Here is a 12,500-nt window from a genome sequence, read left to right on the forward strand (position 1 = left end):
ATATATATATATATATATATATATATATATATATGAGTGTGTTTGTGTGTGTGTGTGTGTTTATGTATGTATATTTTATTTACACACATATCTACGAAGCGCTCCCACGGGCATTCACACACACACACACACACACACACACACACACACACACACACACACACACACACACACACAGGGGTCATCGCTCACTCAGGTAAGTCTGGAGTGTCAGGTAACCACGGCTTTACAGGTAATGATGGCGAGCTTTACAGGGCAGGTGGTGGCGCAGAGGTCAACCAGCCTGACCTCCGACCTGCAACTCCTGCATGGAAAGTAAAGCGTCGAATAAAGTCTTAAGCTTTAGGGTGGAGCTGGAAACGGAGGAGGAGGAGGAGGAGGAGGAGGAGGAGGCAGAGGCAGAGGCAGAGAAGAAGTAGGAGATGGAGGAGGGGGAAGAGGAGAGGGAGAAGGGGCATGAAGTGGAGGCGGAGGTAGTCGTGGTGGAGAGAAGGAAGAAGAAGAAGAGAGAGGAGGAGGAGGAGGAGGAGGAGGAGGGGGGAGGGATGGAGGCAGTAAGGCAGAAGATGCTATCAAGACCCGCTGCCCCAGACCCTCAATTTCCCGCCCCCCTCCAACCCCCTCCTCCGCCCCTCACGATCTACCACTCCCCCTCTCCCCATCCCTCCCTCATCCCTCCCCCTCCTCTCTTATGCTCGCCCCTTCCTTCCCACCTGCTCAACTCCCGCCTTTGGTTCCCCTTCCTTCTATCTCCCCCTTCACTTTGCCCTCTCTCTCTCTCTCTCTCTCTCTCTCTCTCTCTCTCTCTCTCTCTCTCTCTCTCTCTCTCTCTCTCTCTCTCTCTCTCTCTCTCTCTCTCTCTCTCTCTCTCCCCCACCCTCTCAGAGCCGGTCAAAGATGAACCCTAGACTAGCAAAAGCTTTTAAATTTTTCTTTTTCGTCTGGTTTGTTGTCTTATTTTCTTTAATTTCTGTTAATTTAAGATGCTTTTCTTATTTCTAACTATCTCTTGTTTTTTTTTTTCTTACTTATTTTCGTTTTGTCAGTGTTCGTGTATTTTTCTCGAATGTATTTTTTTCTTTTTTCTTTTTTTTTCTTCTTAATTTTCCATTGGTATATTTTCCGTGGCGGTTCTCATGCCAATATTCGTACTGTGTCAGGCACGGTTCGTCCGCCATTTTTATTACTCTCATGAAATTAACGACGCCTACCTTATAGTCTTCTTCCTCCCCCATTCTCTTCCTCCTCCTCCTCCTCCTCCTCCTCCTCCTCCTCCTCCTCTCGACTAGCCAGCCATTTCTTCCACCTACTTAAAATTCGCCCCCCGTCACTGCCCCCTCCCTTCCTCCTCTTCCTCCTCCTCCTCCTAATCCTCCACCTCCACAGCCTCTCTCCACCACCGCCTTCTTCTTCATCTTTTTTTCTTCTTCTCCTTCTCTCTCTCTCTCTCTCTCTCTCTCTCTCTCTCTCTCTCTCTCTCTCTCTCTCTCTCTCTCTCTCTCTCTCTCTCTCTCTCTCTCTCTCTCACTTTCTTTCTGTTATCTTCTTCCTTAATTTTTGGTTTTTCCTTTTTCCTCTTTTCCTCCTCTTTCTCCTTTTATTATTTCTCTTCCTTTTCTCTTCTTTCTCTTCCACATATTTCTTTTTTGCATGTTTCTCTTCCACAGTCTTCTCTTCCACCAGTATTGCCAACACCATCACTATTATCACCACCACCATCACCACCACCACCACCACCACAGCCACCACCACCACCACCACCACCACCACTACCTCTATCACCATCACCACCAACACTACCACTACTATCTCTTCCCCCTCTTCCTCTTCCTCCTCCTCCTCCTCCTCCTCCTCCTCCTCCTCCTCCTCCTCCTCCTCCTCCTCCTCCTCCTCCTGCTCTCGCTCGCTCACCTGGCTCTACCTGGCCCAGATCTCATTAGCATAAATAAACACTGCCCTTTCTCTGGAAATAACAGCCATTGACCACTGTTATCTGGGTGTAACGTCACAGTCACACGCTAACACCCCTTCCCGCGGCCCCTCGCCTATATACGGGAGATGTAAAACCGGGAGGAGTGGCTCGCCCCCGTCCCGCCGCGGCACTGGGGAGGAACGGTGTCTAATTCCTTAATGTATGGAAATAATAAGATTGAGAGGGATGTTTCTCCCCCTCACGTATGGAGGCCGCGGCTTAAGAGTGGCATATGTTTCCCTTATCTATGGAGCGTGGTATTAGTCGTGGTGTTTAGCTTCCCCGTCATGGCGGCTCTGATTGGCCGGCATGGTAATTGGCCCTTCCTGCGATAAACAGCTCGCCCAGGTACTCCTTCCTTCCTTCGCTTTCGTCCTGGTCAGGGAAGAACATACGCGTCTGCGCATTCCTCTCCTTCACCTCGACGCGCGTCGAGCTGCTCATCTCTCAGCCACACAGCCTCCGCAGGGCGTCTCAGGTCCCTCACTTTGACTCAAGACTTACTGGTGAACCGTTGGAAATTATGAACAGGATGGACACGCTGCTGATGGAATACATGACTTTCTTTTTTCTTTCCGGCTTTAGGATGTTGTCAAATTTACATGTAAGAGCTGTACATCACGCGCCGACTGCAAGAAGTATTATGGTTAGCATGAATAATTCCTTAGTGATGCTGGTAATATCTGTAATTTTGAAGTAGGCTCACGAATATTACATAAATATTGGAGCACTGATATATCAGGTGGCGGAATGGAACCAGTAGTGGTATCAAGATAATACAAATCAAATTGCTCATCAAAATGCATTTCGATGTTACTACTCGTATTTATATATGAAACTTTGCATGAATATGAATATAAATTAAATATTGTCTTTCTAATTGTGTGTGTGTGTGTGTGTGTGTGTGTGTGTGTGTGTGTGTGTGTGTGTGTGTGTGTGTGTGTGTGTGTGTGTGTGTGTGTGTGTGTGTGTGTGTGTGTGTGTGTGTGTGTGTGTGTGTGTGTTTGCGTGCGTGCGTGCACATGCACATGCATATGAACTTTCCAATAATGTGCGCAGCGTGTAAGTTCAACAATAAATCTTTCCCAGATATTATTTACATTTAAGAAAAAAAGTAAAGAAAAAAATGCAGCGCCTCAGCTGGCAGGAGTGCCTTCACCAGTCTTAATTCCACTGTTCCCCTTCAAGTAAGTTAACCTGTGCACCTTTCTCTGCCCTGAAGGAGCCTCACACCACCATCTGCAGCCCCTCCTACCCCGTGACCCTTCTTACCCCCGTCACGGTGCCTTCGCTACGCCTCAGCCACTGCCCGACGCTGCCCCTCCCTCCCTGAAACGGTGGACACATGAAGCCGCGCGGCGTGAAGGGTTGACGCGAGGAAGGTCCGCACAATTACAGAGAGAGAAAAGAAAAAAAATCTCCGCTCATTATAGGTGAAGGCGGACTGGTGGCGGATGGGCTTTGTAATTAGAAATATTCGCGGAAATGTTGAAGGTCGTTTGTTTCACGGCACACGGAGCCACGTAGAGCCCTTCACGTCACCATGACACTCGCCAAACGTGACCCTGTGCCGTGAACTTTCGTTCCCTTCGACCCCATCAGTTCGTCCCGAAGTACGAGTATATTTGCAGTGAGCTAAGAATTCGAGTTTTTTGTATTTTTTTTTATTTTTATATGAATGAATTTTGAAACGCGTGTCCTAGATTACTTACTGGGTTTTGAAGTCTTAAGGATAACTCGCTATGTCTTACGTTAGATGGCAGCTCGTGGCATCGTGTGGTGAGAGGTAGAAACGTGAAAACAATACGTTAATCTCAGGTATGTTTTTTTTTTTTTTGTGTAAGATGACAGGCGTAGTGGCTGGAATTAAGCTTCTCTTATATATTACGGAAAGTGTTAAGAACTATATATATTCAAACGTCATGCCATGCTAGTCAGACATACTCTTGACGCACTCCTCCGTACACACACACACACACACACACACACACACACACACACACACACACACACACACACACACACACACACACACACACACACACACACACTAAAAATAATAACCTGTACCACCATCACAGTGATTTGCTTTCCTTTGTATACCTTTATGTCTGCTGTTGCTGGTGTTTTGGGCTCACGTTCCTAAGCACATAAACAGAACTAGGAGTGGAGCAACAGTTTGATATGAGCACAATTTCAGAAACCTTAGCTATCAAGAAGAAAACCTAACACATATACGTTCAACCTTTCCATAACTTGCTGTTGGTGTTGTCTGGAGTCTGAATTAATAAATTGCTTGAAAATGATGAAATGAGAGACCAGTTTGAGAGATATAAGCTGAGAAGAAAACCTGAGACATTCACAACAATTGTCGGAATAAAAGGAAAGAAGAAAAAAAATGAAATGATGATTTATGAAGGAATAACAGTAAAGAAATAAAATCCATTAACAAAGCCTCTATCATTGGTAAGCAGCATGCCAGAGGATGACGACTCAGCACGACTAAATATTAGAGAAAAGAAAAAATGCAGTGATAAAGTTAAAGCTTCATTACTAAAGCCATAAATCAGTGGAACCAGTTACCTGATGAGTCTATGTGTGTTGTAAATATTCATGAAACGTAAAGGAGTTATTGATAAAGTATTGCTGAAGGAAAGGACATCACGAGCTTGACTCAGTCCTGTAAAAAATGCGATTAGATATGGACAATTTAGCGTGCACAAACATAATATTGTACACACACACACACACACACACACACACACACACAGAGAGAGAGAGAGAGAGAGAGAGAGAGAGAGAGAGAGAGAGAGAGAGAGAGAGAGAGAATGTAATTGAAGTTCTAGTTATACGAGTATACAAGCTTTTGACTTCGACTGATGTGCATCCTTATCTTCTTCCTGATCCTGTTAAGCATTCAAAATTCTCTAAAATGTAACTCCACACAGGTGAAAGTCATCCTAAGATTAAGAAATATGCCTGCAACCGTTCCATAAAATAACAGAAAATGAAAATATATATATATAAAACCTTCTTGATGAGAATCGAAAGCATTATTCTGAAATGTGTTTTTGTATATTTCTGCACGCCGTGAATGATTTATCTTGGATTGTTTCTCAGTACTTACTTGATCAGGCAATTGTTTATTTTCGGTTCTTTTTTCACAATAAGCGAAACAAATTCCTCATCTGTACACGACTGAAAAATCTGCTAGTATTAGATTTGTAAAGATTAAACAAACAGCGTAAAACATAATCCCAGCATACTGTGTGCTGACTTAAGACTTACAGACACAGTGGCCAAGGGTAGGGAAGGGGTAGCGGCGTCCTCGTGAAGGAAGGCACTCCCTCACTGCGCATGCGTGTTAAGCTTGTTGCTGGACTGTGAATGCGCCTGGAGGTCTGATGGAGGCAAAGGCATGGCTGCGATAGGTGCTGGTTTAAGTGATGGTCAGGGAAACAAGGCGCTAATCAGGCAAGGAAAATAAGTAGTGGGTTATTATTGTTGTTGTTTTTTGCTGTTGTTTTTGTTGTTGTTGTTGTTGTTGTTGTTGTTGTTGTTTTTGTTATTAGAAGCAGTAGTAGCATTAGTATTAGTAGTAGTAGTAGTAGTAGTAGTAGTAGTAGTATGAAAACCCATGAAAAGCAAGGATTTAATCAGTCAAGGAAAATAATTGGTTGTTTTTGTTTCTGTTGTTGTTGTTGTTGTTGTTGATGTTGTTGTTCTTGTTGTTGTTGTTGTAGCTGTTAGAAGTAGTGGTAGTAGTAGTAGTAGTAGTAGTAGTAGTAGTAGTAGTAGTAGTAGTAGTAGTAGAAGTAGTAGAAGCAGCGGTAGTAGTATGAAAATCCATGAAAAGCCATCAAGGGAAAATCACAGAATTAACAGACCCAAGCGGAGTGAGCAAACATGAATGTGAACAATTAACAACAAAGGGAAAGGCGAGGAAAGCAATAAAACAACAACCAAGACCATGTTTAGCGAGATAAGAGGAAGGTGTTGGCTTTTTGCTTTTAAATTTATCAGTGGCCTCTTCAGAAGCAACAACAGTGCATATACGTTGCTCCTAGTGATTGCCAGAAAGACGCAGGATGAACTTTAAAAAAAATGTCCAACGTACACGCTATACTTAACCATAAATGCCCAAAACTGTCGAGTCATAAATTCAGAGCAAAGTCAAATATATGTCCGATTTCCGAAAAAAAAGATACTGAATGATAGTTATTTTTCAAACTAAACCAACTTGATTCATAAGTCTACTCGTGTGTAAAATTATAAAGGTTATCGCCCTTAAGCTAAGGAAGGTTGTGTGTCTATCATCTGGCAAAGACACGTGACCGTCTTTTTATCATGTCGAGGCTTAAAATGGTGTAAGCTTTCACAGTCACGGTAATATGAATATACTTATTGTAACACGAGCACTGAAGAAGGGTGCATGTCTGTCATCCGGCAAAGACGAACTAGTGAGTGTCTAGTTTCCACACCAAGCTCTAAAATGGCGCACCCTTTCACAGTCGTGGAAATATGAATCTGTTTATTGTAGAACGAGTTACAAAATATTAATGTTTACCAACTGGAGAAAATAAAAATAAACAGGAAAATTTATGGAGCATGAAAATAGAAAATAAAAGGAAATGAGAATTATCTGAAAATAAGCTCAAGAAAATTACAAAAAAATACGACGAGAGAGAAAAAAATAAAACAAATACGTGAAAAACAAAAGTGCATGAAAAAAAAAAAAAAAGAAACAGATCCGCTATAAACAAGACGTAAAAATAATTGACCTCTGAAAAAAAAATAATAAAATAAAATATCCTGAAAAAACATTGAAAAAATTTTGTAAGGAAATGAATCGGGAAAGCAGGAAATCAAGCAGCAAAAAAGATGGCAAAAAAAAAGAGAAAGTGAGAAACAAAATGAATAGTAAAAATAAAAAAAAAAATAAGTAGTGAAAGTGGAAAAGCAAGCACTGAAAACAGAAACCAAGAACAGAAATCGGGAAACAAACATAGAAAACAGGGAAACAAACAGCAAAAATAGAAAAAAAAAACAGAAAAAAAAATGGAAGGCATGAGTAGGTACCAGTGTTCGATTACCCGTGACCACAACACCAATTTTTTCCCATGACCTGTAAATCGCGTTTTGCTCAAATTAGCACAGTTGTAAGCGGCCAGGGGGAAGCGGAGAGGGGGAGGCGTAGAGTTAGGGAGAAGGAGGAGAGGCGGAGAGAGGAGGTTGGGGTAGTGTTCTCGTTACCTGGTTCCTGAGGGCAAGGTTCGGCCAGGTGTGGTGGTATTGGTCGAGGCTGCGCGGTGATCTCGTAAACTTGCCTCATTAAGACTTCCTCCTCGGCGCCAGGTGTGTGGCTGCCCATAAAACATGAGTTATTATTTATTACTTTACTTATTTTTTTTTCTCTAAATTTGGGGAAAATCATCTGTATCTCGGATATTTATCTTTCTCGTGCACGAAAACAGGAAGTCGTATATATAAAAACTGGCAGGTAAATGGGTGAATAGGTCGGTAGACAGGTAAAGGGGTAGACAGATAGATAGATGGAAGGATGAATGGATGAATAGACAGACAGACATATAGATAGCTAGACAGACAGACAAACAAACAGATATTCAATTCAATAAGCAGCTTTTACTCACAAACATCTATCTTCCAATGACGTAAGAGTACCCCAGTGTTACCATAAGAACACAAAAACATAAAGGAAGCAGCAACAAACCAGTACGCCTACACGTGATCAATCCGTATATAAAACGTCCCTACATCCACCAGCTTTCATATCCATAACTTAATCTAATCCTTTAAACTTCCCTATTGACTCGGCACTAACAACCTAATTACTGGGGCTATTGAGGTTATTAGTGCCAAGTTAATGAGGCTTCTTTAAGACTGTTGAAGATTTTGTTGAGAGTGGCAACTGTTGGGAAGCAGAGCGCAGGTGTGGGCTCCTGCAGGTGAAGAAATTTTCAAAGTTATGGTAATTGTGTGTAGTGTTGAGGGACCGTGTGGGGTAAGAAGAGAGAGAGAGAGAGAGAGAGAGAGAGAGAGAGAGAGAGAGAGAGAGAGAGAGAGAGAGAGAGAGAGAGAGAGAGAGAGAGAATCTTAGATATTGCTTTATTTACTGTAGCCTTATGATCTGTATTCTTAAACACTGGGCTCTCATAAGAACTAATTTGAAAGGCCATAGAGATGAACCGCGGCATTCCCATGGGGGTTTCTCTTACTGATGATGCAGATTCCTTTGTCTAACTCTTGCTAGAATAATGCAAACACTACTGAATACCGCAATAACTTCAACTAGAACCTGTTAAAATCAATGAATAAACGGAGAAAAGCATGTACATTGTCTCACGGGCTTTAAACTTAACTCTGAATAATTTTTAGCTACATTATTAGAGCCATATTTGAACCGCACTATTTTACGTAGCAGTTACAGAATCACTTAAATACACAACATCGGATAGGTTTTCTCGAGCTTGTTGAGGAATATTGAGCCTTAAGGAGAATAGAGTGAAGGTATTAACAGTGTCTTTCCCAGGCGTTTCCTTACATGTGAAACAACTTTTGCTTTTGTCTTTGTTCTTTTTATTTTTTTTATTCTTATAACATCTCAGCGTATTTTTTTTTTTTTTCAGTAATTTAAACCATATAGAAGAAAAATAATGATACAATATTCCCACGAATCTATTTTACCCTGGTTAACCTTACGTGTGTCAATATTTGTCTTTACAGATCTGCCAGTGTACCAGCTCAAGGGCGCCATGCAGAATGTTAACTGGTAGGAATGTTACGACTGTTTTTTTTTGTTTGTTTTTTTCATACGCATAGTCTTGCAATCAGAGGGTGGCGTGAGGAGAAATCTGTTGACATATGACTGATTAATCATTACCGAATTATTAGCTGAGTTGAAGGGGTGTTCTGTTCCCTCTCTCTCTCTCTCTCTCTCTCTCTCTCTCTCTCTCTCTCTCTCTCTCTCTCTCTCTCTCTCTCTCTCTAACCATTTTTTGTACATTTGACGCGTATAAAAAAAAGAAAAAAAAAACGGCTTAATGAGTACTCTGTATATACATGTATGTACGCGTATACCTGAAGCTCCCTCAGGGTAAATCTGTTCCATGTACATTCCACCCGTATAATATTTCCCGCCGAAAAAAATCATTCTTCTTTCACTAATTAACAAGATTAGATCAGATAAGATTATACGTACTTGCTCAGCTTAGATTATGTTAGATTATATTACATTGAATTAATATAGATTAGATTTGACTATATTAAAGTTACGTGAAGCTTTTATTAGATTGCTTGAAGTTAGGTCAGTAAATTAGGTAAGTCGAATTATTTTAGCTAAATTTATCATGTGGAGAATTTTTTGGGGGGTGATGTTTTCCTGGAATGGGTAGAATGCGTGGGTGTAACTCATCTGGAAGCATGTGTAGCTGTTAGGTAAATACTTAGGCGAGGGAATGGCGTGGCAGACGAGGCGAGGCGGAGTACAAGGCCCCTCACCCGCACCCAGTCGTGACCAGGAGTTCTCTGCCCCTTCACTTCGACCTCCACCCCGCCTCCTTCTCCTTCCACCAGGCCCGTCTCTCTCTCTCTCTCTCTCTCTCTCTCTCTCTCTCTCTCTCTCTCTCTCTCTCTCTCTCTCTCTCTCTCTCTCTCTCTGGACTCTTAGTACATTAATATTTACATAGATTTTACACTAATTAAATCACAACCACCTTCACTACTATTTTAACGACCACCATTACTACCACTATTATCATCATTAATATATTCATCACTACCACCAGCACCACAGAGAGAGAAAGAGAAAGAGAGAGAGAGAGAGAGAGAGAGAGAGAGAGAGAGAGAGAGAGAGAGAGAGAGAGAGAGAGAGAGAGAGAGAGAGAGAGAGAGAGAGAGAGAATATTTCTTTGAACCTTTTTGTAATGCGTGACAAAAAAAGGGGAGGCCGGGAACTGACCACCCTCACTGATTGACCGACCGTCCAGCAGAAGGGACAGGAGCTATAAGCAAATTAAAAAAGATACGAAAACACACACACACACACACACACACACACACACACACACACACACACACACACACACACACACACACACACACACACACACACACACACACACACACACACACACACATATACACAAGGAGGAAACAGAAAAAAAAGAAACGATATAACGAAAAGAGAATAAAAATGTACGTTAAGGTAAAAAATAATAGCACTTCAACTTGCCAAACGTGACGACGCCACGGATTATGAAAGAAGAGAAAAAAAGAAGAAAAGAAAAAATGAGAAGAAAAAGCCCACATACATTCACTTAACCACTACCATCACCACCACCACTAGTACCACCACCACCACTACTACTACTACTACTACTACTACTACTACTACTACTACTACTACTACTACTACTATTGCCACCACCACCACCACCACAACCTTTACTTTACTCACCGTGCTGTAGATGACAAGCAGCTTACCTTTCTCCCTTCCCTTCCCTTTAAAACACACTTTCAAGACACCATTCCTTCCTTACCTGCCATCACGTCTTACCTTCTTACCTTTCATTTTTTTCTGACCCTGAGGAGGAAGAATGAGTGAAGCATACGTAGACGAACCTACACACACACACACTCTCTCTCTCTCTCTCTCTCTCTCTCTCTCTCTCTCTCTCTCTCTCTCTCTCTCTCTCTCTCTCTCAAGGGGGCATCGGGCGTCTCACTCCTGTTCTCTCCCTCCGTTGCTCGCTCGCTCACTCTCTCTCTTACTCGCGCTCTCTCTCTCTCTCTCGTTTTTATCGCTTATCACAACATGTCGTAGTTGTGATTTAACGAGGCAGTAAGTCAGAGGTGTAATTAGCCAGTGCAATAAATTTTCCCGGGGCGGCGTCGGGGGCTTGGCTTGGCAGGGGGGTGCTGGAGGGGGGGCCGGGGTGCTGATGGCCGGTTAACACGCAAACAAAATGGCCGACTGTGTTTTGGTGGTCAGAGCGCAGGCAGGAGCACGGGGGAGGGAATAGAGAAAGGGGGGTGAAGGGATGAGGAGGAGGAAAAGTAGGCGTGGAGTAGGAAGAAAGAGGGAAGATAGGTGGAGGAGTAGTGGGTGTATGGGTGAGTGATTATGAAACCTAAGAATGATGAAGGTAAATAAGACTATGAATGGGACGTGATGAAGGGATGAGAAATGACGACTACAGATGAAAGAGGGGAGAGAAAAAGATGAAAAGAGGGAAAAGGAAGGTGGACAGAAAAATAAAGGAGGTTTACTAGTGTGAGTTGTAGAAGGAGATGAAGAAGAAGCGATGACAACAACAAAAGGAGAGGTGGAAGTGAAGTAGAAGGAGGTAGTAGAGAGAAAAAAAAAAAGGAAATAAAGAAGAGGGTGAGAAAGAAAATGGAGAACAGAAAATGAAAGGGGAAAAATTTAATATTGGTGAAAATAGAAAAAAAGAAAACAACAACAAAAACAACAACAACAACAACAACAACAAAAATAAGAAAACAACAACAGCAAAAAAATAAGGAAAAAAATAAAAAGAAATAATGAAAAAAATAAAGAAATGCAGAATCCACTTGGAAAATAAAAAAAAGGCAACAAAAAATATGAACTAATAACAAATCCAAACAAAAGAGAGAAAAAAACAAATCAAATTAAGGAACAAAATTAAATAATATATATATTATATATAAAAAAAATAGATATATGAAAGACTTCTAAATGGAGGCTGCAGTTGGGGTGGAAATATGGAAGAACGAGGAGGAGGAGGAGAAGGAGGAGGAGGAGGAGGAGGAGGAGGAGGAGGAGGAGGAGGAGGAGGAGGAGGAGGTACAAAGGGTTAACACACGCCGCGGAAGCAAAAACCACCACCCGGTTCTTGCAACTTCGCCACATCTGACTTTTTTATAAATACTTTTTGTTTGTGATCTTCGGGGCTTTTTTCAGTGCATATTTTCATCTTTAAATTCGTAATACATGTCTCTTATTTTCATCTTAACTTTTAATTTCAAACGTCGATGAAAGAGAGAGAGACAGAGAGAGAGAGAGAGAGAGAGAGAGAGAGAGAGAGAGAGAGAGAGAGAGAGAGAGAGAGAGAGAGAGAGTCAAGATGGCGGCGTAAACACAAGCTCCCTCCCCTTTCAACCTTGGCAGAGAGAGAGAGAGAGAGAGAGAGAGAGAGAGAGAGAGAGAGAGAGAGGTACAGACACAGACACACGAACACAAACATAAAGAGACAGAGAGAAGGAACGTAAACAGAGAGAAAACAACTCCAGTCAGTCAGAAAAGTAAATAAATAAAGAAGGATACAAGAAATACGAACACGAGAAAGCAAGCAAGCAGGAAAAGCAGGGATATAGGTAAGAAACTAAGTAGATAAGCAGGGAGACAGAGAAATATGGACTAACGTAGATAGGTAGGAAGGTAGACAATTAAGCAAAAAAACAGGCAAGCAGTTACGTAGGCAGGTAAGTAAGCAGGCAAGCAGAAAGGGATATAGGTAGAAGAATA

General features: G+C 42.0%; 1 long non-coding RNA gene across 1 annotated transcript in view; it reads left to right on the forward strand.

Annotated features, from left to right (window-relative positions):
- The window catches only part of LOC135114714 (uncharacterized), a 126,037-nt gene that overhangs the window by 67,360 nt on the left and 46,177 nt on the right, over positions 1–12,500 (forward strand). Inside the window, exon 2 of the long non-coding RNA XR_010275644.1 lies at positions 8,717–8,762. This is a non-coding gene — a long non-coding RNA (uncharacterized LOC135114714). The remainder of the gene's footprint in view (positions 1–8,716; positions 8,763–12,500) is intronic.

Source organism: Scylla paramamosain, chromosome 2 (assembly GCF_035594125.1).
Source record: "Scylla paramamosain isolate STU-SP2022 chromosome 2, ASM3559412v1, whole genome shotgun sequence".
In the NCBI taxonomy this organism is placed as follows: domain Eukaryota; kingdom Metazoa; phylum Arthropoda; class Malacostraca; order Decapoda; family Portunidae; genus Scylla; species Scylla paramamosain.